At 51.8% G+C, this 6,357-nt stretch overlaps 1 long non-coding RNA gene across 1 annotated transcript; it reads right to left on the bottom strand.

Moving 5' to 3' along the window:
• Window positions 1–909: 909 nt before the first annotated feature.
• LOC144263845 (uncharacterized) lies at window positions 910–6,315 on the bottom strand. The gene is made up of 2 exons (XR_013345853.1): window positions 6,176–6,315; window positions 910–1,793 (listed from the first exon to the last, which is right to left on the bottom strand). It is a non-coding gene; the product is annotated as an uncharacterized LOC144263845 (long non-coding RNA).
• Between the last annotated feature and the right edge of the window lie 42 nt (window positions 6,316–6,357).

Genomic DNA, 6,357 nt, shown 5'->3' with positions numbered 1-6,357 from the left:
ACACAAATATAAATAAATAAATACGGTTAATTGGGTACTAGGTACAGTAAATAATTGGCTATATAAAAAATGGCTTCATATACCCTTAGCTAAGGTCCAATAATTGGCAATGACATCACTTGTTTGTTAAAGGGTATTAAAAAAGTTAAATGCCTTAAGAGTTCATTTCCAAGACCTACCTGACCAAGTTGGAGCTGACCAATATGGGTCTAAGCATGCCTGAGTTTAGTGTGTTTGTAAGTATCTTGATCAAATGCTTATGTTTTGTTATTGTTTGAATGTAGTAAATTACTTATTATTTAGGCATGTTTAGAGCAATTGTATTAATAATAATTGTCTTTGGATTTAATAAAGGAATGTATGGTTAAATTAGTGTTGTGGTAACACCCTGTTGTGACAGACTGTACCCTTATGTTCACCACTTATACAAAACCATGCTAAATTTTGTACAAAGTATGCCTTGAGGTATCATTTGAAAACTCATAATTCACTGACCATTATTGTTCTGATAAAATGTGGCAACATTGTTTGTAAAGTTATAAGATTTTACTGTATGACATTGCTGAGACATGCTTCAAGTTTTTTTTTAAAAAGCAGCCCAAACCAGTTCCTCAGAGACAAAAGGTTAGCCAGCACCTCAACCAGGTGTCAACATAATCAAGTGGACTATTAAAGGGGGTCCCCTGTATACACTGCGGTTGCGTTCTTGAAAAGGGCGATGGATACCCAAACGACGTATACCGGGGAATTTTTCCCCATAAGAAATAATGGAATAAGGGGGGGATGCATTCACAACTTGACAATGCTCTTTTCTTTTCGCCTAAACAGTGTACCTTTTTACAATGAAAAGTTATACAGTACACATTTTACACATAAAACATTGAATAAAATAATGTAGAACCCTACTAACACCAAACACATAGAACATTTTAATACAGTAAATACAGTAGAGTAATACAGTATAAAACAGTGTTGATTACGCTAAACTTAGGAAGAGGTGAAGGCTGGATTTTCTTGGGTTGCTTTTTGGTTGCAGAAGTCTTAAAAAAGGATTTTATCAACAGCTGCTCTCCTGCATGAATCCTTGAACGATAGATCTCCCTGTAGCAAGCCACTGCATCATTGAAAACCCTGGAGACTTTGTCAGACTATTCACAAGAAGGATCACTGCTCTGTATGATTTCCGTCATCTCATCTAGCAATCCAGAGAAATGGGAGAGATTCTTTGTCATCAGACTCCTGGCTTCCTGCCCTACATCATCGTCATCATCCTTGCTTTCTTCAGATACCCATTGTTCGTCCAGCTCAATCAGTTCATTTGTCAGTTGCTCAGCCTGAGACTCCAGCAACTCCTGTACATCCTCCTCCTCCACCTTCTTAAAGCTGACATACTTTGCCAACTTGACAATTGCTTGCTCGAGACCAGGAACAGCATCAAATCCCACGAAGCTGTGGGCAGCATCTGGCCATGCATGGCACCAAACGCCGTTCATACTTTGCAAACGCCGTTCATACTTCCCACGACGCATCAATGTTTTCCACACCGTTCAAGATGTTGTAGGACTTCCAAAACTCCTTTAAACTGGGCTTTCCTTCACCTGCTGGCTCCTTAATCAGAATGGAGAATGTCCTCCGTAGGTAATAAGCCTTGAACGTCGCTGGCGGATGCAAGTACAGTACTGTACTGTACAATAGGGGAATGTGTTCCAATTCACGTCAGTCCTGATCCATGCAAACATAACAAGGACCAACATAAATTGGAACACATTCCCCTATTGATGAGCGACGGCTATCTGAAACAACAGATAAGGGGGAGATGGTGTAAGCAAGAAATTCACCTATTGGCAAATAAACAGCTGGGGGTTCCCATCCAAAACAGACTTGCTGTCACCTGGACCCCAGCTAGAGATTATTCTAAAAGAGGAGGAAAAGACAAAAATGAGGAATAGAGGCCCCAAATCACCTCTCACCTCCATTCCTCTCTGCTCACTGCAGTAACATGACCTCAAGAAACATTGGACTGGGGGAGGGGTCCTGGCTGGAAGGCTTTCAGCTAGTAAAGGCTGCAAAAATCATGTGGTGAGAAAAGCCTTTGTGTAAATGGGATTGGTCCCGCTCTTGTGGGGAACTTTCCTGGCTTATACACTACCCCGGTGAAACCTGGGCTAGCGAAAGGATCCAAGTCCTCGTTCCCACTCCTTTTACCCAGAGGCCCGCCTGACCTCGAGGACTCCCCTTCCACTCTCCTGTGTGGCAGAGTCCTCGTAACCCTGACAAAACTGGGGCCAGGATTCCCGGGGGGCTCAACCCCCAATCTTGTCATGGTCACGTAGGACAGGATTAGGGTGTCCCTACTCCCAGGTACTCTCTCCATTTTGGACGCTTCCCTGACCCACTGATCATTACATATATTTCAAGCCATTACAATTTATTAAACAGCAGTCAATTTAAAAAAAATAAGGAAAAAATGGGAAAGGTTAAGGAAAACACATAACCCCGCTCAGTGACATAGAGACATCACAAACAGCTGTCTCTGGAGTATAAGAGAAGTTCACAGTCCATTCCTTACATATGCCAGGCCTCCTGTCCAGGCCCTGACTGTGCTGCAGGGATGCTGCTGGTGGACACTTGCTCTGGTGGTGGCCACACGCCTTCAGGCTCTAGTTGGCAGGACCTTTCTTCCCAGCGTTCTTCTCCACTCCGCCCCGCCGCCCCGCTCAGGGTTACAATCCCCTCCAAATCTGGTCTGCAAGGCCTCTTGGCTGGTGGCATCTCCCTGTGCAGGGTGCTGTGCCCAGATCCCCCTCGCTCTCCCAAGCTGTTCACCACAGCCAGCTCTGGACTGTTCCAGTTTCACTTCCATTCTGCCTCAGCACTGCTGCTGCTCTGCCTCCAGTTCTCTGGGCTGCTTTTCTGGCCCCTCTGGCTCTGGTTGCTGCAGCTCTCCTCCCAGCATGGATCTGCTCTCTGGGCTGCTTCTCTGACTCTTGCTGCCACTCTCCCCAGCTCAGGCTGCTTCTCTGATGGTCTCTGGCTGGCATGGCTCTGCTCCCCAGCTCAGCCTGAGCTCCTGCTCTCTCCTTAGCTTGGCCCCATTCTGGCCTAGGCAGCTCCAGCTCATATGGAGGATGGGACCCCCCCCCCCCCGGCCTCCTGCCTCTGCCCTTAGACTGCCTGCCACATCAATCAGGCTGACCTGGAGCACTGGCCTCTCCCCATTGCCCCTGAGGAGTGTCAGTCTCAGAGTCCCGATTTCCCCTCAACCCTTCCTTTTCCTTTTGGTACTGGGAGCTAGCCAACCAAAAAAACCCACTGAGTTTTAGTTAAGGGCCAACAGTCCTCTTGCATTTGCTTTGATTTCAATTAGCTTGCTATGTTAGGTATTAGTTTACATTTTTGCCCTTTATTTTCTTTGTAACCAATACTGACTTTTATGCCTCATTATTTGCAATCACTTAAAATCTTTCTTTCTGTAGTTAATAAACTTGTTTTAACTAAATCGGTGTGTGTTTGGATTGAAGTGTTTGGGAGCCTCCATTTGGATAATAAGATTTGTGCATATCACTTTCTATTATTGAAATGACAGACTTTCTATGAGCTTGTATTGCACAGAAGGAAAGAGCTAGGTAGTACAAGATGCACATTTCTGAGCACCAGTCTGGGCCTGGGCATTTGCTGGTGTTGCCCTAGAACGTAATTAATGAATGGTTAGCTGTAACACTCATACAATTCAGCTGAGAGTGATTTTCCATGCTAGAGGCTGAGACAGCAGGACCAGATTGGAGAACTGAGGAGACACATCAGTCCATATCATATCCTAAGGAACATCACACCTGTATAAAAAATAATTCCAACAGTATGTGTGGGGAAGAGAGCTGGGAGTTACTGTGTGCAGGCATGCGTGAAGATTAAGAGTGGCTATATACGTCCGGGGGGGAGGAGGAGGGAGAAAGTTACGAGAGACTGTGGGGGAAAGGGGCACTGGGAGTAGTTGTGGGCAGGGTTAGGAGTAGCTGTGTGTAGGAGAAGGCAGTTGTGGGATGCAGAGGGGAGCTGGGAGTGGCTATATGTATGTAGGGGGCTGGCTCTGAGTGAGGGGGTTAGTAGGAGGGGATATTATACAGGTGACCTGGGAGCAGCTTCATGTTGGGGTGAAGGGGGGCTCAAAATGGCTCTGGGAGGGCTGTGGGGGAAGTCTGGCAGTGGCACTGTGCGGAGGTGATGGGAGTCTGGGAGTAGCTCTGTGAGGAGCGATGCGGGCTCAGAGTAGCTTGGGGTGAACTGGGAGCAGTGCTGTTGGGGATAGCAGGGGGTGCAGAGTGGCACTGTGGGGGAGTGACAGGGTTTGGAATGGCTCCATGGGGAGGTCTACGAGTGGTGGTGTTGCAGGAGGGTTTGGAATGGTGCTGCGTGAGGGTCTGGGAGTGGTGCTGCGTGGGGGTGACAGGGGCTCAGAGTGGCTCTGGGGGGGGGGGGTCCAGGAGTGGCATGGGGGGTGGCATAGGGTTACCATATGTCCAGGTTTCCCCAACATTTCCTTTTCTGATCTTCCACCCTCTGTCCAAGCGGAGTTTTCAAATAAGATGAAATGTGCAAGATTCTTGTGGAGCAGATGCTGCAGCTCAGAAACAGCTGGTTCCACACCTGATGGGTCCCTCCACTGCAGCCACAGCTACCGGATCCCACCCAACAAGCCCCAGCTCCCAGCCCTGGGGAGAGGAAGAGGCAGGGAGGCGTGACTGACAGTTGGCTGCCACTGTGTCTTAGGCCTGCACCAGCCGCCCTGCCACCATCCCAAGGAGCAACACTGCCCTCGCCCCTTGAGAATGAGGCCACAGGTACCCACTCCAGCACCCCCCAGGAACCCCTCCCAGTACACAGACCCCCTCCCATACCCCCAATACCCCCTCCCAGTACACAGACCCCCTCCCATACCCCCAATACCCCCTCCCAGTACACAGACCCCCTCCCATACCCCCCAATGCCCACCCCAGTACAGACCCCCAATACCCTCTCTCAGTACACAGACCCCCTCCCAAACCCCCAATGCCCACCCCAGTACACAGACCCCCAATACCCTCTCCCAGTACACAGACCCCCCTCCCATACCCCCCAATGCCCACCCCAGTACAGACCCCCCAATACCCTCTCCCAGTACGCAGACCCCCTCCCATACCCCCAATGCCCACCCCAGTACAGACCCCCCCAATACCCTCTCCCAGTATGCAGACCTCCCAGTACGCAGACCCCCTCCCATACCCCCCAATGCCCACCCCAGTACAGACCCCCAATACCCTCTCTCAGTACACAGACCCCCTCCCAAACCCCCAATGCCCACCCAGTACACAGACCCCCAATACCCTCTCTCAGTACACAGACCCCCTCCCATACCCCCAATGCCCTCTCTCAGTACACAGACCCCCTCCCAAACCCCCAATGCCCACCCCAGTACACAGACCCCCTCCCAAACCCCCAATGCCCACCCCAGTACACAGACCCCCTCCCATACCCCCAATGCCCACCCCAGTACACAGACCCCCTCCCATACCCCCAATGCCCACCCCAGTACACAGACCCCCTCCCAAACCCCCAATGCCCACCCCAGTACACAGACCCCCTCCCAAACCCCCAATGCCCACCCCAGTACACAGACCCCCTCCCAAACCCCCAATGCCCACCCCAGTACACAGACCCCCTCCCATACCCCCAATGCCCACCCCAGTACACAGACCCCCTCCCATACCCCCAATGCCCACCCCAGTACACAGACCCCCTCCCATACCCCCAATGCCCACCCCAGTACACAGACCCCCTCCCATACCCCCAATGCCCACCCCAGTACACAGACCCCCTCCCATACCCCCAATGCCCACCCCAGTACGCAGACCCCCTCCCATACCCCCCAATGCCCACCCCACAGACCCCCAATACCCTCTCCCAGTACACAGACCCCCCTCCCCATACCCCCCAATGCCCACCCCACAGACCCCCCAATACCCTCTCCCAGTACACAGACCCCCCCCATACCCCTCCAATGTCCCCTCCCCGTACAGACCCCCCAATACCCACACCAGTACACAGACCCCCCAAAACTCCTCCCAGCACAGACATACTCCTCCAGCCCCCCCGATACTCCTCCCTCACCCATACTCGCCCCACCCCCCCCCGGATGTACCCTGCTCCAGCTCCCGCGCCAGCCGCGGCCTCTCTCTGGGCGACGTGAGCCCCGGGGGAGCGAGGGACTCTCCAAGCGGCGGTTCGGAGCCGCGCTCGGGGCGGTCGCTCCGGCTCGCGCCCCTCACGCACGCGCCTCCAGTGCGGCGGGGTGGGGCCGGAAGTGGCGGCACGGGGGAGGGG

This window comes from Eretmochelys imbricata, chromosome 4 (genome assembly GCF_965152235.1).
Source record: "Eretmochelys imbricata isolate rEreImb1 chromosome 4, rEreImb1.hap1, whole genome shotgun sequence".
Taxonomy (NCBI): Eukaryota; Metazoa; Chordata; order Testudines; family Cheloniidae; genus Eretmochelys; species Eretmochelys imbricata.
This window is presented reverse-complemented; position numbering and strand designations above follow the sequence as displayed.